The sequence below is a fragment of the Pseudophryne corroboree genome, chromosome 10, assembly GCF_028390025.1.
Source record: "Pseudophryne corroboree isolate aPseCor3 chromosome 10, aPseCor3.hap2, whole genome shotgun sequence".
Lineage (NCBI taxonomy): Eukaryota > Metazoa > Chordata > Amphibia > Anura > Myobatrachidae > Pseudophryne > Pseudophryne corroboree.
Window position 1 is genome coordinate 23,763,679 of NC_086453.1, and position 21,961 is coordinate 23,785,639.

Consider the following 21,961-nt stretch of genomic DNA (forward strand, 5'->3'; position numbering starts at 1 on the left):
GAAAAACTCATGTCGACCTTTTTCCATGTCGACCTTGTTCCTGTCGACCTTTTGACCCTGTCAACCTAATGTGTGTCGACCAATTGGTGTCGACCTAAAGTGTGTCGACCTTTGTGCTGTCGACCTGGAGTCCGGATACCATCCTGATAGGGGGGGGGGGGGAGCTGGAGGCTGAGAGGCACATCCCGGACAGAGAGTGATCCTGATAGGGGATGGGGGGGGGAGAGCTGGAGGCTGAGAGGCACATCCCGGACAGAGAGTGATCCTGATAGGGGAGGGGGGGGGGCTGGAGGCTGAGAGGCATATCCGCGACAGAGAGTGATCCTGATAGGGGGGGAGAGTTGGAGATTGAGAGGCACATCCCGGACAGAAAGTGACCCTGATACGGGTGGGGGGGGCGGAGAGCTGGAGGCTGAGAGGCACATCCCAGACAGAGAGTGATCCTGATAGGGGAGGGGGGGGGGGAGATCTGGAGGCTGAGAGGCACATTCCGGACAGAGAGTGATCCTGATAGGGGAGGGGGGGGGGGAGAGCTGGAGGCTGAGAGGCACATCCCGGACAGAGAGTGATCCTGATAGGGGGGGGGGAGAGCTGGAGGCTGAGAGGCACATCCCAGACAGAGAGAGATCCTGATAGGGTAGGGGAGGGGGGTGGGGAGAGCTGGAGGCTGAGAGGCACATCCCGGACAGAAAGTGACCCTGATACGGGAGGGGGTGGTGGAGAGCTGGAGGCTGAGAGGCACATCCCAGACAGAGAGTCCTGATAGGGGGGGGGGGGGGGGGGAGAGATCTGGAGGCTGAGAGGCACATCCCGGACAGAGAGTGACCCTGATAGGGGAAAGGGGTAAACCTGGAAGCCGAGAGGTACATCCCGGGCAGAGAGTGATCCTGATAGGGGAGGGGTGAGAGCTGGAGGCTGAGAGGCACATTCCGGACAGAGAGTGATCCTGATAGGGGAGGGGGGGGGAGAGCTGGAGGCTGAGAGGTACATCCCGAAAGAGAGGGGGGGGGGGGGGGGGTGTGGTGCCCCACTTCTGTGAAGATGATAATTGTGCACCACGGTAGTAAATATAGTGGTATTGTTGTCACCCACTGGGCAGTGAATTTATTGTATCTAAATTTATTGTATTTATTGTATTGAATTTATTGTATCTAAAAATCTGTGCTACATGAACAATAGTCTGGGGGGACCCGCACATGGGGGATATGGAGAGAGACTGGCCCTGCACGAGAATAAAACTGTTGGGTCCCGGCGGAAGGATACGGGGACTCGGGGAAAGGAGGTGAAGGGGAGTGAGGACTGGTCAGTTGGCAGTTGAGCAACGGATGAGAGAGGGACTGAGCTAATGAAGCAGGGGGAAGCGCTGTAAGGCTACGGAGCTGGAGGACAGGGTTTGGTCTCCCTTCGCGATCAGCGACTCTCACCCGGTGTTTGGCACCCAGCAGCAGTAGCGATGTGAGCTCTCCCTCGGCAGCAGTGAGCGGAAAATCCACGCCGTCGTGACCGCGGACGCAAGCCTCCAGCGGTGGTGGTGAGGAGCTGAATTGAGGCGTCTGGCAGTGACGCAGAGATCCAGAGGGAGAGGAGAGGAGCGGCCTGTTGGTGAGTGACGGCCAGGGAGGCTGAGCCATCTATAATAAAAAGAAACAAAGAGTCAGCCACAGCTGAGAGTATAGGAAAGGTACCTTAACTTTATTAATCCTACAACTCCACGCAGGCACACCACACAGAGAGTCAAGCTACCTGCAAATAGCAATAAGTGCACTTATTAAACAGACTGAAAAGTAGTAAAAGACACACTGCAGTATAATTCAGCATTGATTCAACACGTTCATATAGTAGTCCGGAAGCAGCAATCAACACAACTAGTAAGCGTCGATAGGAGAGGAGATTGTATTGCAGTTAAGAGCTATCACATTTCCGGCAGGAATCAAGTCTCTGCTACCCTACTATGCTAACAACAAAGAGAGGGAGTCAGTGTAATACGTCCTAAAGTCAGGAGAATGAACTGAATCCGTCAAGTTACATAGATGTGCATGTCCACCCAGTGAGAGAGGAATACCAGTGACTTGGTAATGGAGTGATTAATACATACCTTCATTAAGACACTCACAGGGCGTTTTACAGATCTCAACAGTAAATTCTGAACAAGAGACTATAGCTTGGACGGGAATTAATTGTGATAGATCCACTGAGGGACATCACCCATATTAAAGTGGTAACTGTATTCGTCCATCGTTAAGGACAAGTTCAATTAACATGATAAAAGTAGTACCCAATTGAACTGCATTGTGAAGTCAGACTTGGGGAGTACCGGGGACGTGATTTATGTACTAATATTACAAAGTAGTAGTATGTACGTTTAACCAGCAATACTGGTCTGTTAGAGTTTTACCAAATATTTTATGCTTGTATTCACTTATAACCGGCATGTTATTAGAGAAAGTTGGTATCCATTTGTTTACAGGCGGAATTGACAGCACGGAGTAGTGTAATAAACACGGTTACTAACTGTAAAATGAATTATTCTGTTGACAATGAAACCGTATTGTGATGGTTTATTGAATTAATACTTATTTAACTTACAAGGAATTTCTTAAGCACCATTGCTATATCAATAAATTTAAATGAATTCTAAGCAACTAAAGGCAACGGTTATTTCTTAGGAGTTGTCCAACACACCTCTCAGCAAAGTTCTATACTGCTAAAGGTCCAGGCGGCAGGAATAAAAAGGTAACTCCACCAATCATTATATCCGTCCAAACCCGATACTTGCCTGGTTTGTCACATTGTGGCGTCACGAACAGGATTCGTACAAGAGTCAGGGTTAGTCCCCGTGGAATCAAACGAAATGTCTCAAGGAGACGACCAGGCCCAATCAGGTGCAGGAGAAACATCTGACCGGGAAGGGCCCGCTATGCCCGCATCCGCCCCTATTACCATGCCATACTATTTTGGCGCACCTTGGCTCCTCACGTTTTCGGGAGATGATCCTTCCACAAGAGCAAAGGAATTTAGGGACTTCAAGGATCAAATCGAGGCTATGTTCCGGTTGTACCCGTTAAATGAATCTCAAAAGATTGAGATAGTCATAGGGCAATTGAAAGGCCTAGCGCGACGGGAAGTGAAGTCGTGGCCCGCTAGACAAAGGAAAACTGCCAAAGAAATATTAGAGAAAATGGCTAACATGTATGATGCCAAGACACTATCAGAACTAAAGACGCGTCTCTACGCCAGGAAGCAACAGCCCCGAGAGGGTTTACGTGAATTCGCTGTAGAATTACAAGAAGCACTACAAGCCATTAAACTGTGCGAACCCACTGAAATTATACCGGAAGACGACACTCTTATAAATCAATTCATAGACGGAATTTATAGCGACCATACTAAGGGCCAAATAAAAATGTTGCGACGCCAAGAACCGACGTGCAGCTTCCAGGAGTTCAAGGAGCTGGCAATCAAGAATTTTGGGGATACGCGTCGCAAGGACAAGAGTGGCAAGGAGAAAGGAGAACATGTTATGTCAATAGAAGAGACGCGGGCTGGACTTCTCGCCGACTATCAACAGATCGATTCGACGACCAAGGCAGGCTGATTTGCCGACGCTGTCAGGAGAGTGGGCATGTGGAACGCAATTGTCAGCAACGGGAGCCTTTAAACCCCAATATCCCGAGGCGAGGGACCACCCCTCGGGAGAACCCACCACAGTAGGTCCCGCACCTCGAGAGTGGTGGCCTCAGTATGTGGGTCCATGCCCATCGATAGAAATTAAGATCAATGGGGTTGCCATGACAGTGCTTTTAGATACAGGGTCTCAGGTTACCACTATCCAATGGAATGAGTTTGCTCGACACTGGGGAGAAGAGCATATGACCACACCACAGGGGGAGGTAGAGCTGGAGGCTAAGAGGCACATCCCGGACAGAGAGTGATCCTGATTGGGGAGGGGGGGAGAGCTGGAGGATGAGAGGCACATCCCGGACAGAGTATGATCCTGATAGGGGAGGGGGAGATATGGATGCTGAGAGGCACATCCCGGACAGAAAGTGATTCTGATAGGGTAGGGGGAGAGCTAGAGGCTGAGAGGCACATCCCGGACAGAGAGTGACCCTGATAGGGGAGGGGGGGGGGAGCTGTAGGCACATCCCGGACAGAGAGTGACCCTGATAAGGGGGGGGGGGATAGCTGGAGGCACATCCCAGATAGAGAGTGATCCTGATAGGGGGGGGGGGAGCTGGAGGCTGAGAGGCACATCCCTGACAGAGAGTGATCCTGAAACGGTAGTGGGGGTGAGAGCTGGAGGCTGAGAGGCACATCCCAGACAGAGAGTGATCCTGATAGGGTAGGTGAGGGGGGGGGGAGAGCTGGAGGCTGAGAGGCACATCCCGGACACAAGGTGACCCTGATACGGGAGGGGGGGGGGGGGGGCGGAGAGCTGGAGGCTGAGAGGCACATCCCAGACAGAGAGTGATCCTGATAGGGGAGGGGGGGGGGAGATCTGGAGGCTGAGAGGCACATCCCGGACAGAGAGTGACCCTGATAGGGGAAGGGGGTAAACCTGGAAGCTGAGAGGTACATCCCGATAGAGAGTGATTCTGATAGGGGGGTAGAGCTGGAGGCTGAGAGGCACATCCCGGGCAGAGAGTGATCCTGATAGGGGAGCGGTGAGAGCTGGAGGCTGAGAGGCACATCCCGGACAGAGAGTGATCCTGATAGGGGAGGGGGGGGAGAGCTGGAGGCTGAGAGGTACATCCCGAAATAGAGTGATCCTGATAGTGGAGGGGGGGGGGGGAGCTGGAGGCTGAGAGGCACATCCCGGACAGAGAGTGATCCTGATAGGAGAGGGGGGGAAGAGCTGGAGGCTGAGAGGCACATCCCGAACAGAGAGTGACCCTGATAGGGGAGGGGGTGAGAGCTGGAGGCTGAGAGGCACATCCCGGACAGAGAGTGATCCTGATACGGGAGGGGGGGGGGAGAGCTGGAGGCTGAGAGGCACATCCCGGACAGAGAGTGACCCTGATTGGGGAAGGGGAGGGGGAGCTGGAGGCTGAGAGGCACATACCAGACAGAGAGTGATCCTGATAGGGGAGTGGGGGAGAGCTGGAGCCTGAGAGGCACATCCAGGACAGAGATTGATCCTGATAGGGGAGGGGGAGGGGGGGGAGAGCTGGAGGCTGAGAGGCACATCTCGGACAGAGAGTGATCCTGATAGGGGAAGGGGGTAAACCTGGAAGCTGAGAGGTACATCCCGAAAGAGAGTGATCCTGATAGGTGAGGGGGGGGGTAGAGCTGGAGGCTGAGAGGCACATCCCGGGCAGAGAGTGATCCTGATAGGGGAGGGGTGAGAGCTGGAGGCTGAGAGGCACATCCCGGACAGAGAGTGATCCTGATAGGGGAGGGGGGGGGAGAGCTGGAGGCTGAGAGGTACATCCCGAAATAGAGTGATCCTGATAGGGGAGGGGGTGAGAGCTGGAGGCTGAGAGGCACATCCCGGAAAGAGAGTGATCCTGATAGGAGAGGGGGGGAAGAGCTGGAGGCTGAGAGGCACATCCCGAACAGAGAGTGACCCTGATAGGGGAGGGGGTGAGAGCTGGAGGCTGAGAGGCATATCCGTGACAGAGAGTGATCCTGATAGGGGAGGGGGGGAGAGCTGGAGGCTGAGAGGCACATCCCGGACAGAGAGTGATCCTGATACGGGAGGGGGGGGGAGAGCTGGAGGCTGAGAGGCACATCCCGACAGAGAGTGACCCTGATTGGGGAAGGGGAGGGGGAGCTGGAGGCTGAGAGGCACATACCAGACAGAGATTGATCCTGATAGGGGAGGGGGAGGGGGGGGAGAGCTGGAGGCTGAGAGGCACATCTCGGACAGAGAGTGATCCTGATAGGGGAGAGGGGGGGCTGGAGGCTGAGAGGCACATCCCGGACAGAGAGTGATCCTGATAGGGGAGGGGGGGAGAGCTGGAGGCTGAGAGGCACATCCCGGACAGAGAGTGATCCTGATAGGGGAGGGGGGGGGGAGCTGGAGGCTGAGAGGCACATCCCGAACAGAGAGTGATCCTGATAGGGGAGGGGGGGGGGGAGCTGCAGGCTGAGAGGCACATCCCGGACAGAGAGTGATCCTGATAGGGGAGGTGGGGGGGGGGAGCTGGAGGCTGAGAGGCACATCCCGAACAGAGAGTGACCCTGATAGGGGAGGGGTTGAGAGCTGGAGGCTGAGAGGCACATCCAGGACAGAAATTGATCGTGATAGGGGAGGGGGGGGGGGAGCTGGAGGCTGAGAGGCACATCCCAGACAGAGAGTGATCCTGATAGGGGAGGGGGGGGAGAGCTGGAGGCTGAGAGGCACATCCCGAACAGAGAGTGACCCTGATAGGGGAGGGGATGAGAGCTGGAGGCTGAGAGGCATATCCGTGACAGAGAGTGATCCTGATAGGGGGGGTGGAGAGCTGGAGGCTGAGAGGCACATCCCGGACAGAGAGTGATCCTGATAGGGGAGAGGGGGGGCTGGAGGCTGAGAGGCACATCCCGGACAGAGACTGATCCTGATAGGGGGGGGGGGGAGAGCTGGAGGCTGAGAGGCACATCCCGGACAGAGAGTGATCCTGATAGGGGAGGGGGGGGATAGCTGGAGGCACATCCCAGACAGAGAGTGATCCCGATAGGGGGTGGGAGAGCTGGAGGCTGAGAGGCACATCCCGGACACAAGGTGACCCTGATACGGGAGGGGGGGGGGGGGCGGAGAGCTGGAAGCTGAGAGGCACATCCCAGACATAGAGTGATCCTGATAGGGGAGGGGGGGGGGGGAGATCTGGAGGCTGAGAGGCACATCCCGGACAGAGAGTGACCCTGATAGGGGAAGGGGGTAAACCTGGAAGCTGAGAGGTACATCCCGAAAGAGAGTGATTCTGATAGGGGGGGTAGAGCTGGAGGCTGAGAGGCACATCCCGGGCAGAGAGTGATCCTGATAGGGGAGGGGTGAGAGCTGGAGGCTGAGAGGCACATCCCGGACAGAGAGTGATCCTGATAGGGGAGGGGGGGGAGAGCTGGAGGCTGAGAGGTACATCCCGAAATAGAGTGATCCTGATAGGGGAGGGGGGGGGAGCTGAAGGCTGAGAGGCACATCCCGGACAGAGAGTGATCCTGATAGGAGAGGGGGGGAAGAGCTGGAGGCTGAGAGGCACATCCCGAACAGAGAGTGACCCTGATAGGGGAGGGGGTGAGAGCTGGAGGCTGAGAGGCACATCCCGGACAGAGAGTGACCCTGATAGGGGAGTAGGGGAGAGCTGGAGGCTGAGAGGCACATCCAGGACAGAGATTGATCCTGATAGTGGAGGGGGAGGGGGGGGGAGCTGGAGGCTGAGAGGCACATCTCGGACAGAGAGTGATCCTGATAGGGGAGAGGGGGGGCTGGAGGCTGAGAGGCACATCCCGGACAGAGAGTGATCCTGATAGGGGAGGTGGGGAGAGCTGGAGGCTGAGAGGCACATCCCGGACAGAGAGTGATCCTGATAGGGGAGGGGGGGGGGGGGGGGGCTGGAGGCTGAGAGGCACATCCCGAACAGAGAGTGATCCTGATAGGGGAGGGGGGGGGGGGAGCTGCAGGCTAAGAGGCACATCCCGGACAGAGAGTGATCCTGATAGGGGAGGTGGGGGGGGGGAGCTGGAGGCTGAGAGGCACATCCCGAACAGAGAGTGACCCTGATAGGGGAGGGGTTGAGAGCTGGAGGCTGAGAGGCACATCCAGGACAGAGATTGATCGTGATAGGGGAGGGGGGGGGGGAGCTGGAGGCTGAGAGGCACATCCCAGACAGAGAGTGATCCTGATAGGGGAGGGGGGGGGGAGAGCTGGAGGCTGAGAGGCACATCCCGGACAGAGAGTGATCCTGATAGGGGAGGGGGGGAGAGCTGGAGGCTGAGAGGCACATCCCGGACAGAGAGTGATCCTGATAGGGGAGGGGAGCTGGAGGCTGAGAGGCACATCCCGAACAGAGAGTGATCCTGATAGGGGAGGGGGGGGGGAGCTGCAGGCTGAGAGGCACATCCCGAACAGAGAGTGACTCTGATAGGGGAGGGGTTGAGAGCTGGAGGCTGAGAGGCACATCCAGGACAGAGATTGATCGTGATAGGGGAGGGGGGGGGGGGGGGAGCTGGAGGCTGAGAGGCACATCCCAGACAGAGAGTGATCCTGATAGGGGAGGGGGGGGAGAGCTGGAGGCTGAGAGGCACATCCCGAACAGAGAGTGATCCTGATAGGGGGGGTGGAGAGCTGGAGGCTGAGAGGCACATCCCGGACAGAGAGTGATCGTGATAGGGGAGGGGGGGGGGGAGCTGGAGGCTGAGAGGCACATCCCAGACAGAGAGTGATCCTGATAGGGGAGGGGATGAGAGCTGGAGGCTGAGAGGCATATCCGTGACAGAGAGTGATCCTGATAGGGGGGGTGGAGAGCTGGAGGCTGAGAGGCACAACCCGGACAGAGAGTGATCCTGATAGGGGAGGGGGGGGAGAGAGCTGGAGGCTGAGAGGCACATCCAGGACAGAGATTGATCCTGATAGGGGAGGGGGGGAGAGCTGGAGCCTGAGAGGCACATCCAGGACAGAGATTGATCCTGATAGGGGAGGGGGAGGGGGGGCAGAGCTGGAGGCTGAGAGGCACATCCCGGACAGAGAGTGATCCTGATAGGGGAGAGGGGGGGCTGGAGGCTGAGAGGCACATCCCGGACAGAGACTGATCCTGATAGGGGGGGGGGAGAGCTGGAGGCTGAGAGGCACATCCCGGACAGAGAGTAATCCTGATAGGGGAGGGGGGGGATAGCTGGAGGCACATCCCAGACAGAGATTGATCCTGATAGGGGGTGGGGGGGGAGAGCTGGAGGCTGAGAGGCACATCCCGGACAGAGAATGATCATGAAAGGGGATTGGGGGAGAGCTGAAGGCTGAGAGGCACATCCCGGACAGAGAATGATCCTGATTGGGGAGGGGGGGAGAGCTGGAGGCTGAGAGGCACATCCCGGACAGAGTATGATCCTGATAGGGAAGGGGGAGAGATGGAGGCTGAGAGGCACATCCCGGACAGAGAGTGATCCTGATTGGGGAGGGGGGGAGAGCTGGAGGCTGAGAGGCACATCCCGGACAGAGTATGATCCTGATAGGGGAGAGGGAGAGATGGAGGCTGAGAGGCACATCCCGGACAGAGAGTGATTCTGATAGGGTAGGGGGAGAGGGGAGAGCTAGAGGCTAAGAGGCACATCCCGGACAGAGAGTGACCCAGATAGGGGAGGGGGGGGGGAGAACTGGAGGCACATCCCGGACAGAGAGTGACCCTGATAGGGGGGGGGGGGGGGGGAGCTGGAGGCTGAGAGGCACATCCCGAACAGAAAGTGACCCTGATACGGGAGGGGGGGGGGGGGCGGAGAGCTGGAGGCTGAGAGGCACATCCCAGACAGAGAGTGATCCTGATAGGGGAGGGGAAGGGGGGGGGGGAGCTGGAGGCTGAGAGGCACATCCCGGACAGAAAGTGACCCTGATAGGGGAGGGGGGGGGGGGAGAGCTGGAGGCTGAGAGGCACATTCCGGACAGAGAGTGATCCTGATAGGGGAGGGGGGGGGGGGAGAGCCAGAGGCTGAGAGGCACATCCCGGACAGAGAGTGACCCTGATAGGGGAAGGGGGGAGACCTGGAAGCTGAGAGGTATATCCCAAAAGAGAGTGATCCTGATAGGGTAGTTGGGGGGGAGAGCTGGAGGCTGAGAGGCACATCCCGGACAGAGAGTGATCCTGATAGGGGAGGGGGGGGGGGCTGGAGGCTGAGAGGCACATCCCGAACAGAGAGTGATCCTGATATTGAAGCGGAAAGGGGGAGAGCTGGAGGCTGAGAGGCACATCCCGGACAGAGAGTGATCCTGATAGGGGAGGGGGGTGGGGGAGAGCTGGAGGCTGAGAGGTACATCCCGAAAGAGAGTGATCCTGATAGGGGGGGGGGGGGGTAGAGCTGTAGGCTGAGAGGCACATCCCGGACAGAGAGTGATCCTGATAGGGGAGGGGGGGGGGAGCTGGAGGCTGAGAGGTACATCCCGAAAGAGAGTGATCCTGATAGGGGAGGGGTGGGGGGTGGTAGAGCTGGAGGCTGAGAGGCACATCCCGGACAGAGAGTGATCCTGATAGGGGGGGGGGGGAGAGCTGGAGGCTGAGAGGCACATCCCGGACAGAGAGTGATCCTGATAGGGGAGGGGAAGGGGGGAGTGCTGGATGCTGAGAGGCACATCCCGGACAGAAAGTGATCCTGATAGGGGAGGGAGAGCTGGAGGCTGAGAGGCACATCCCAGACAGAGAGTGATCCTGATAGGGGAGGGGGGGGAGACCTGGAGGCTGAGTGGTACATCCCGGACAGAGAGTGATCCTGAAAGGGGAGGGGGGGGGGAGCTGAAGGCTAAGAGGCACATCCCGAACAGAGAGTGATCCTGATAGGGGAGGGGGGGGGGGGGTGGAGACCTGGAGGCTGAGAGGCACATCCTGGACAGAGAGTGATTCGGAAAGGGGAGCGGGGGGGAGAGCTGGAGGCTGAGAGGCACATCCTGAACAGAGAGTGATCCTTATATTGAAGGGGAAAGGGGTAGAGCTGGAGGCTGAGAGGCACATCCCGGACAGAGAGTGATCCTGATAGGGGAGGGGGGTGGGGGAGAGCTGGAGGCTGAGAGGTACATCCCGAAAGAGAGTGAACCTGATAGGGGGGAGGGGGTAGAGCTGTAGGCTGAGAGGCACATTTCGGACATAGAGTGATCCTGATAGGGGAGGGGGGGGGGGAGCTGGAGGCTGAGAGGTACATCCCGAAAGAGAGTGATCCTGATAGGGGAGGGGTGGGGGGTGGTAGAGCTGGAGGCTGAGAGGCACATCCCGGACAGAGAGTGATCCTGATAGGGGAGGGGGGGAGCTGGAGGCTGAGAGGCACATCCCGAACAGAGAGTGATCCTGATAGGGGAGGGGGGGGGGGGAGTGCTGGATGCTGAGAGGCACATCCCGGACAGAAAGTGATCCTGATATTGGAGGGAGGGAGAGCTGGAGGCTGAGAGGCACATCCCGGACAGAGAGTGATCCTGATAGGGGAGGGGGGGGGTGGAGACCTGGAGGCTGAGAGGCACATCCCGGACAGAGAGTGATTCTGAAAGGGGAGCGGGGGGGAGAGCTGGAGGCTGAGAGGCAATTCCTGGACAGAGAGTGATCCTGATAGGGGAGAAGGGGGGAGCTGAAGGCTGAGAGGCACATCCCGGACAGAGAGTGATCCTGATAGGGGAGGGGGGGGTGGAGACCTGGAGGCTGAGAGGTACATCCCGTACAGAGAATGATTCTGAAAGGGGAGCGGGGTGGAGAGCTGGAGGCTGAGAGGCACATCCCGGACAGAGAGTGATCCTGATAGGGGAGGGGGGGGGGAGAGCTGGAGGCTGAGAGGCACATCCCGGACAGAGAGTGATCCTGATAGGGGAGGGGGGGGGTGGAGACCTGGAGGCTGAGAGGCACATCCCGAACAGAGAGTGATCCTGATATTGAAGGGGAAAGGGGGAGAGCTGGAGGCTAAGAGGCACATCCCGGACAGAGAGTGATCCTGATAGGGGAGGGGGGGAGAGCTGGAGGCTGAGAGTCACATCCCGAACAGAGAGTGATCCTGATATTGAAGGGGAAAGGGGGAGAGCTGGAGGCTGAGAGGCACATCCCGGACAGAGAGTGATCCTGATAGGGGAGGGGGGGGGGAGAGCTGGAGGCTGAGAGGCACATCCTGGACAGAGAGTGATCCTGACAGGGGAGGAGGGGGGGGGGGAGACCTGGAGGCTTAGAGGCACATCCTGGACAGAGAGTGATCCTGATAGGGGAGGGGGGGAGAGCTGGAGGCTGAGAGGCACATCCCGGACAGAGAGTGATCCTGATAGTGGAGGGGGGGGGGGAGGTGGAGAGCTGGAGGCTGAGAGACACATCTCGGACAGAGAGTGACCCTGATAGGGGAGGGGGGGGGGGAGCTAGAGGCTGAGAGGCACATCCCAGACAGGGAGTGACCCTGATAGGGTAGGGGGGGGAGAGCTGGAGGCTGAGAGGCACATCCCGGACAGAGAGTGATCCTGATAGGGGAGGGGGGGGAGAGCTGGAGGCTGAGAGACACATCCCGGACAGAGAGTGATCCTGATAGGGGGGGGGGGGGGGGAGAGCTGGAGGCTGAGAGGCACATTCCGGACAGAGATTGATCCTGAAAGGGGAGGGGGGAGCTGGAGGCTGAGAGGCACATCCCGGACAGAGAGTGACCCTGATATGGGAAAGTGGGAGAGCTGGAGGCTGAGAGGCACATCCCGGACAGAGAGTGATCCTGATAGGGGAGGGGGGGAGAACTGGAGGCTGAGAGGCACATCCCGAACAGTGAGGGATCCTGATAGGGGAGGAGGGGGGAGAGCTGGAGGCTGGGAGGCACATCCCGGACAGAGAGTGATCCTGATAGGGGAGGGGGGGGGAGCTGGAGGCTGAGAGGCACATCCCGGACAGAGAGTGATCCTGATGGGGGGGGGGGGGGGGGGTGGAGCTGGAGGCTGAGAGTCACATCCCGGACAGAGAGTGATCCTGATAGGGGAGGGGGGGGGGGGAGACCTGGAGGCTGAGAGGCGCATCCCGGACAGAGAATGATCCTGATAGGAGAGGAGGTGGGAGAGCTGGAGGCTGAGAGGTACATCCCGGACAGTGAGTGACCCTGATATGGGAAAGTGGGAGACCTGGAGGCTGAGAGGCACATCCCGGACAGAGAGTGACCCTGATAGGGGAGGGGGGGGGGAGAGCTGGAGTCTGAGAGGCACATCCCGAACAGAGAGGGATCCTGATAGGGGAGGAGGGGGTGAGCTGGAGGCTGAGAGGCACATCCCGGACAGAGAGTGACCCTGATATGGGAAAGTGGGAGAGCTGGAGGCTGAGAGACACATCCCGGACAGAGAGTGACCCTGATAGGGGAGGGGGGAGCGGGAGGCTGAGAGGCACATCCCGGACAGAGAGTGACCCTGATAGGGGCGGGGGGGGGGGGGAGAGCTGGAGGCTGAGAGGCACATCCAGGACAGAGAGTGACCCTGATAGGGGCGGGGGGGGAGACCTGGAGGCTGAGAGGCACATCCCGGACAGAGAGTGACCCTGATAGGGGCGGGGGGGGGGAGAGCTGGAGGCTGAGAGGCACATCCCGAACAGAGAGGGATCCTGATAGGGGAGGAGGGGGTGAGCTGGAGGCTGAGAGGCACATCCCGGACAGAGAGTGACCCTGATATGGGAAAGTGGGAGAGCTGGAGGCTGAGAGACACATCCCGGACAGAGAGTGACCCTGATAGGGGAGGGGGGAGCCAGAGGCTGAGAGGCACATCCCGGACAGAGAGTGACCCTGATATGGGAAAGTGGGAGAGTTGGAGGCTGAGAGGCACATCCCGGACAGAGAGTGATCCTGGTAGGGGAGGGGGGGGGGGGGAGCTGGAGGCTGAGAGGCATATCCGTGACAGAGAGTGACCCTGATAGGGGAGGGGGGAGCTGGAGGCTGAGAGGCACATCCCGGACAGAGAGTGACCCTGATATGGGAAAGTGGGAGACCTGGAGGCTGAGAGGCACATCCCGGACAGAGAGTGATCCTGATAGGGGAGGGGGGGGGAGAGCTGGAGGCTGAGAGGCACATCCCGGACAGAGAGTGATCCTGATGGGGGAGGGGGGAGGAGAGCTGGAGGCTGAGAGGCACATCCCGAACAGAGAGTGATCCTGATAGGGGAGGGGGGGGGGGAGAGCTGGAGGCTGAGAGGCACATCCCGGACAGAGAGTGATCCTGATAGGGGAGGGGGGGGGGGAGAGCTGGAGGCTGAGAGGCACATCCCGGACAGAGAGTGATCCTGATGGGGGGGAGGGGGAGCTGGAGGCTGAGAGTCACATCATGGACAGAGAGTGATCCTGATAGGGGAGGGGGGGGAGAGCTGGAGGCTGAGAGGCACATCCCGAACAGAGAGTGATCCTGATAGGGGAGGAGGTGGGAGAGCTGGAGGCTGAGAGTCACATCATGGACAGAGAGTGATCCTGATAGGGGAGGGGGGGGGAGAGCTGGAGGCTGAGAGGCACATCCCGAACAGAGAGTGATCCTGATAGGGGAGGGGGGGGGGAGAGCTGGAGGCTGAGAGGCACATCCCGGACAGAGAGTGATCCTGATAGGGGAGGGGGGGGGGGAGAGCTGGAGGCTGAGAGGCACATCCCGGACAGAGAGTGATCCTGATGGGGGGGAGGGGGAGCTGGAGGCTGAGAGTCACATCATGGACAGAGAGTGATCCTGATAGGGGAGGGGGGGAGGGGAGGTGGAGAGCTGGAGGCTGAGAGGCACATCCTGGACAGAGAGTGATCCTGATAGGGGAGGGGGGGGGAGAGCTGGAGGCTGAGAGGCACATCCCGGACAGAGAGTGATCCTGATAGGGGAGGAGGAGGGGAGAGCTGGAGGCTGAGAGGCACATCCCGGACAGAGAGTGACCCTGTTAGGGGAGGGGGGGAGAGCTGGAGCCGTAGACGCACATCCCGGACAGAGAACCGGTGCAGGTGGCTTGTCAGATCGGGTGCTAGGCGCGGCCCTGCGGAGTGTCACTTTGCTGCCTATGGGAGAACGGGCAGCAGCCAACATCAGCAGCAGCGGGCGATATGAGTGGCCCGGGCCCTCACTCTCCCCCTTGATGGCGGACCTGCCCTGATCTGTGTCTCTGACTCCGCCCAGCATTACGACCGGGCACAGAGTCACAGATCTGGGCTATTATATAGGATATATATATATATATATATATATATATATATATATCATGAGACAAGTGGCACCCACTACAACATCCAATAATGTGGAGTGCAAGGTTTTGTAAATGTTGACAAAAAAGTAGAACAAAAACCAGCAACAGCCAAAGATTAACTTTTATAAAGCTTTCATGGTTCCAAAAAAGATTCCATAAAGTGCATTGTGCATGAAAAACAGGAGATCAATTCATAACAATGATGTTGGCAGAGGGCATATTAGCATACTGTTACTTAGCCAAGAGATGTTTTGATCCTCCTGCTGGTTGTGCATCTGGCTTGACGGCCCTTTCGGTGTGCAGTCCACATGCCATGGGAATCTGCACTGAATCTGGGCAGCACCCCTGCAGCCCTGCACATTTAAACCTTTGCACCCGCCAAGTAGCTCCCTGCCTGCACAGCCTAGCATCACTGGCAGGCGGCTACCCACCATCTCACTGGGTGCGCACGTGCAGTGCGCTCAGCTGCAATCTCTGCCATTGCAGTGATCGGGTCTGAATTAGGCCCTTTCATCCTTCCAATGGTCAGACATATGAACATAGGTGGTCATTCCGAGTTGTTCGCTCGGTAGCAGTTTTTAGCAGCCGTGTAAATGCTATGCCGCCGCCCACTGGGAGTGTATTTTAGCTTAGCAGAAGTGCGAACGAAAGGATCGCAGAGCGGCTACAAAATAATTTTGTGCAGTTTCAGAGTAGCTTCAGACCTGCTCAGCGCTTGCGATGACTTCAGACTGTTCAGTTCATGTTTTGATGTCACGAACACACCCTGCGTTCGCCCAGCCATGCCTGCATTTTTCCTTGCACACCTGCGTGTTTTTCTAACACTCCCTGAAAACTGTCAGTTGACACCCAGAAACTCCCACTTCCTGTCAATCACTCTGCGACCAGCAGTGCAACTGAAATGCTTCGCTAGACCCTGTGGGAAACTACATCATTTGTTGTAATATTCTGACGCGCATGCGTATTGCGCCGCATACACATGCGCAGTAGTGCCGTTTTTTTCCCTGATCGCTGCACAGCGAACGAAAGCAGTTAGCGAACAACTCGGAATGACCCCCATTCTTTGCCTCTGACCTAAGCAATATATGTGGTATGCTGTTAATTAAGGTCAGATATATTTTCAAGATATATTTTTGTGTTTTTGTTATATTTTCACCGTACTTTTTTTTTTTCTTTGGTTCCCTTGCCTGGTTTTGTCTGTTTTCTATTTTTGACTTGAAATTCTTTGCAGTTATTTGAATACATACTTAATGTAAGTTACATTTTAATATAGGCAGAATTCCCCTGTAAGAGAGTTCTCTCTTGGAACCATTTGATCTTACTAGAACAATACATACAAGAGAAAGAAAAACAACAACATGAAAAGGCACCTGCTAAGATTTATATGCAAAGAGATGGAAAGGTGAAGAACCTCTAAGTGATTATTACAATTAGAGGTCAACACTGTTGTTTTTGATCCTATTGTAAGATTGTTGCTTTCATTTAAATGTTACCAGATAAAGAAGAGATTCACAATAAATAAACACCTTGGGGTTTATTTACTAATATTCGTGTTTTTGCCGTTTTTAAGGGTGTTTGAACTCGAATGGTATCGGGTGCATTTTACTGCAACTTTTTGAATCCTGGGCCCTCATTCCGAGTTGTTCGCTCGCAAGGCGAATGTAGCAGAGTTACACACGCTAAGCCGCCGCCTACTGGGAGTGAATCTTAGCTTCTTAAAATTGCGACCGACGTACGCGCAATATTGCGATTACAAACGAGTTAGCAGTTTCAGAGTAGCTCCAGACTTACTCTGCCTGTGCGATCATTTCAGTGCTTGTCGTTCCTGGTTGACGTCACAAACACACCCAGCGTTCGCCCAGGCACTCCCACCGTTTCCCCGGCCACTCCTGCGTTTTTTCCGGAAACGGTAGCGTTTTCAGCCACACGCCCCTGAAACGCCGTGTATCCGCCCAGTAACACCCATTTCCTGTCAATCACATTACGATCGCCGGAGCGAAGAAAAAGCCGTGAGTAAAAATACTTTCTTCATAGTAAAGTTACTTGGCGCAGTCGCAGTGCGAACATTGCGCATGCGTACTAAGCGGATTTTCACTGCGATGCGATGAAAAATACCGAGCGAACAACTCGGAATGAGGGCCCTGATACGGTCATTTACTAATCTGCCGAGTTTGCAACATTTTCCGATGTTGATGTGATTCGTAATGTCAGGCAGTGTTTTACGGGAGTGATGAGTAAAACAAGTTGACCGCGAGTAACCTCACCGCTGACCGCAAAGTTCCCACCATTGGATACAATGGAACGCCTATGCGCTACATTGTAACTCTGCCGTGCGCAGCCTGACTGACAGCTCAGGAGCGCACAGGCAATCAGGAGAGTGGCTGAATGGCTGAAGGGACCCTCTTTAACAGAAGTCAGGGGGGTTCCTGGCAGTCGGGGAAAGGGGTCCCATGGGACCCCTTTCAGTGCGTTGACCGGGTTTTTAGTTTTCTTTGTTTGCCAAGTATGTGGATTATACAAAGAACAGAAGAGGACCGATCTACACTGGATTATGTGAGTATAATTTTTTCCAGAGGTACCCCATGGATTCTACATGGAGAAGAGGACCGACCCTCGTGTGAACATAGGTAAGTATGTATGGAGGTGTGCATGTATGTAATAAAGTTTTACTTTCAAGGTGTGTGTTTTGTTTTTATTTGGATATTTTTTGTAGTAGTACTACAGGTACCAGCGGGCCCGGTTTTCCACCGCATGCTGGTACTTGTGGTTCTCCAAGTACCAGCTTGTGGGGGAGGCTTGCTGGGACTTGTAGTACTGCTACAAAAAACAATATTCTTTTTTTCACACATGGCTATCAGCAGAGCCGGCCCTAGCCAATTTGATGCCCTAGGCAAAATTTTGTCTGGTGCCCCCTAGCTCTGCGGCTAGTTCTGCATCTGTACCTGCAACGCTCAGGTAGTGGGGCCCACCGGGGGGTTTCCCTGTGGGCCAGTTCAACTCTGCACAATGCCACACAGTAATGACCATAATACATATAATTCCACACAGTAAAGGAACCTTACACATATGCCCCACATTAGTAATGCCCATAATACACATAATGCCACACAGTAATGCACCTTACACATATGCCCCATATTAGTAATGCCCATAATACACATAATGCCACACAGTAATGCACCTTACACATATGCCCCACATTAGTAATGCCCATAATACACATATACTGCCACAGATACTGCCACACTTGCTGGTTATACAAAAAGACCAGTATCAAACATGTAGAAACTGTCCATTCTCTTCACTATTCCGTGTGTTTGCTGGTGTCTGTTACTGCATGCCCTTTACTTTATACTGTGGGAGCGATATGCTCTGCCCTCCAGTCTGATGTGTCCGAAAGTCACGCTGCACTGATGTTTCATATAGGAATAGCGCAACGCAACTTACTGACCACGTTACAGTGCTGGATGGCAGGGGAATTTTACGGTATGGACTGACTAGGAAATAAAGTGTGGGGAGAACATTGCCCATGTTATGTCCCTGCAGACACCTGGGAATAAGGGACACAGGATAACAGGGTCCCCCTCCCCTATGTGCACAAGCAGTATAGGTGATGTCAGGTTTCTGTGAAGCAGTCTTCCAAAATACACATGTGTTATAGAAGCCATCCAGTAATAACCTTATATAGTCAGTGAAAATGTCACAGGTCCAGGAATTGCATTTACTGGGCTTCTGCTGTCTGTCTGAGGTCTCACAAGTCGGGGGCATTCAAGCATGTCAGAGGAAGTTTAAGGCACAGTGTGCATTTTTTTTTACAAATGTAAACAGCAGTGTATACAAGTACTGATTGAATACATTTGGAAAGTAACAGTTAGTTTGCGGACTGTCCCTCCCAGCATGAGATACTGCAGGGACATGCTTGGATGCCCCTAGACATGTTTGGATGCCCTAGGCAAATGCCTAGACTGCCTATAGCTAAGGCCGGCTCTGGCTATCAGCCCCCCATCCGTAGCCATTGGATGGTGGGACAGCCTCGGGCTTCACCCCTGGCCCTTGGGTGGCTGGAGGTGGGGACCCCTTGATTTAAGGGGTCCCCACTTCTCCAGGGTACCCCGGCCAGGGGTGACTAGTTAGGGATTTAATGCCAGGGCCGCAGGGACCTATATAAAAGTGTCCCCCGGCTGTGGCATTATCTCTCTGACTAGTGGAGCCCGGTGCTGGTGTTAAAAATACGGGGAACCCCTACGCTTTTTGTCCCCCGTATTTTTGGCACCAGGACCAGGTGCAGAGCCCGGTGCTGGTTGTTCAAATATGGAGGAACCCCTGTCCATTTCCCCCCCATATTTTTACAACCAGGACCGGCTCAAAGAGCCCGAGGCTGGTTATGCTTAGGAGGGGGGACCCCACGCAATTTTTTTTCCAGTTTTTACATTAAACAGACCCTTTCCCATAGATAACCAGGCACAGATCACACTGATCCGTACATGGTTATCCAAACTCGACTGGAAAAACCAGGTCTATTTTTTTGCTGCTTTTTTTAACGATTCACAAAAAAATACACCCGCACTTGAGCACTCAGAGACTAACACAGAAATACGAATTAATAGTGAATACCCGTGTTGTAGGAAATAACAGCCGCGTTTGACCGATGGTCTATTCATTCGTATTTGTGTACTTTGCCGTTCAAACCATTACAAATAGTCCCAAACACTGCCGAGATTTGTGCTTAGTGAATTCCCGTGTTGGGACTTAGAAAAAAAAACACAAATCGGACAAACTCGATTTTTTTTGTAAATTTTGGCCCTTGTCTTTAAAACATGTCTAATGTATGGAAACATTGTAAATATATGTTCTGTATTTGAATGTTTAAACAACATTGCTCCCAGGGAGCTCAGGCACGGAGGCCTTGGTAAAGGCACTGAATATAGTAGGCAGGAGGGAAAAAGGAAGCCCTACATACATTATTAGTACCCAAAAGGGGGGTTACATTGGAAATATTGAATTTTGTCCCATAGTATCCACCAGCTTTTCCATAATATGCTCATCCCCCGCCCCAGCCTTTTCCTATACTTTCAATGGAAGCTTGGAGGGTCAATAATCGGTACAGACCATAAAAAAAAGGGACTGTACCTGCCAAAAAGTTGCAGCTGGAGGGTATGCCACTGCATCTGCAGCAAGTCTCTGAGCTGTAGATAGGGGGGAAAACATCCTTTTACTGCAGCGTCCTATGCAGATTTGCCTACTCTCCCGGAATGGCCGGGGGGCTCCCGAAAATCGGGTGACCCTCCCGGCCCCCTGGAAGAGCAGGCAAGTCTCCCGGTCACAGGGGTCCCGCTCTGCCCAGCCGCCCACTTAGCGAGTAAAGTGGGCAGTCCGGGCAGGTGATGACGCGATTCTTGTTGAATCGCGTCATCATAGCCACGCCCCCTGCTGTATAATGCCTGGGGGCGGGGCTTACACAGGATGATCCCGTAGTCACGCCCCCGGCCCGCCTTTGACATGCCCCCGACCCACCCATCACAGACACATCAGCGGTTTATAGCAGAGCAATGTTTCAGTCGCACCCCACTGCCGTCAGGCTTTTGCCAAACCCTGACGACAGTGGGGTGCCACTGAAACGTTGCTCTGCTATAAACCGCTGATGTGTCTGTGATGTTTGCAGTTTGCCGTGAGTGCCACATCTTTCTCTTGTATTATTGCTATGCTCTACGGGGGCACCAGCATTATTCACAGTTGAGCTTTAAAGGCCCATACACACTTGACGATGCACACGTCGTTAGCGACTTCCCTTGAACAGCTGAGCAAATGACATGAGCATACACACTACCAACGACCAAAGACAAAGACCATAGACCATTCATCGTTGAAGCATCCAAGCTGAACAGTTTATAAAAATAATGAGCTGGGAACAGGGCTGGTGAACAGTGGCTTGGTCGTTGGTCGTTGGTCTTTCACACCATACACATTCAACGACGTCTCTGGTCGGTAACAACCATAGTGGAAATTCAGCATACATGCTCCACAGATAAGCGAGGGTCGTTAACGTCCCGCGGGGCCGCGCATCGGTGGTCGTCGGATGCATACACACTTGACGATATAATAAGCTACATCGTTGATGAGGGCTGAAATGAACGACGTCGCTCATTTTATCATCAAGTGTGTATGGGCCTTAAGGAGTGCCTTATCCATCTATTTGTATATATAAATAAATATAAAAAAAAACCAACCATACAAAATAAATATATATATATATATATATATATATATATACATACACACGCACACACTTTCTCTCTCCCACTCACTCTCCCTCAACTTACCTATCACAGGCTGGCTCGGAGTTGTAGCAGCCTGGTACTATGTAGCTCCGCCCCTCCATTTATGTAGCACCACCCCCTTTTCATGACGAGGTCTGGCACTGTCACAGGAGGGGGGAGGGTATGCTGCAAGCTTCCATTGAAAAGTCTCTGCCAAAATGGCCACCGCCTCAGAGGAGACAGTTATTAAAGATACTAGAGGAGTCTCCTCTAGTATCTTTAATAACCGTCTCCTCTGAGGCGGTGGCCATTTTTGGAGGGATGTTTACAATAGAATCTTGCAGCATCCTCTCCCCCTCCTTTGACAATGCCAAGACTCGGTAATGAAAAGTAAGCAGAGCATCACAGCAGGCGGACGGCGGCATGAGTGGCAGGGCCTGGGACATCTGTGCCCGCAGCACCCTCCTGATGGCGGGCATGTGTGTGAGGACTACATGGGTCTTTCTGTGCAATGTTCAGGTCTGGGTACTTGGGAGTGCAGCACAGGTGAGTCTATCCCTGGGGTAAGAGTGGATTGGTGAGGGGATACAGGGCTTTGGGATGGGGTGGTGGAGCTGAGAATGCAGCATGGAGTCATTGTGGAGAGACAGACTTTGGGGTGTGTGGCGGAGGAAGTAGATATATACATATTTATATATGGTTTTAAATAAATATATATTTATTTATTAACAGTTTATTATATAGTGCAGAAAACTCCATTGTGCTTTAATCTAAGGGGGGCCCAGCGATATCACTGTGCCGAGCCCCACGCTTTCTATTGTCGACCGTGACTGTAGCCCACCAACTTTTTTCTCACATTGGGTGGGATTAATAAGCATTGTATCCGCAATAATGT

The 21,961-nt window shown here is 54.8% G+C and overlaps 2 long non-coding RNA genes across 2 annotated transcripts in view; both read left to right on the forward strand.

The window, feature by feature from the left end:
- The window catches only part of LOC134965855 (uncharacterized), a 153,082-nt gene that overhangs the window by 125,624 nt on the left and 5,497 nt on the right, over positions 1-21,961 (forward strand). The gene's annotated exons all lie outside the window — the stretch shown is intronic.
- On the forward strand, positions 1,189-16,354 carry LOC134966897 (uncharacterized). Its single transcript, XR_010188724.1, has 2 exons — positions 1,189-1,602; positions 16,083-16,354. It is a non-coding gene; the product is annotated as an uncharacterized LOC134966897 (long non-coding RNA).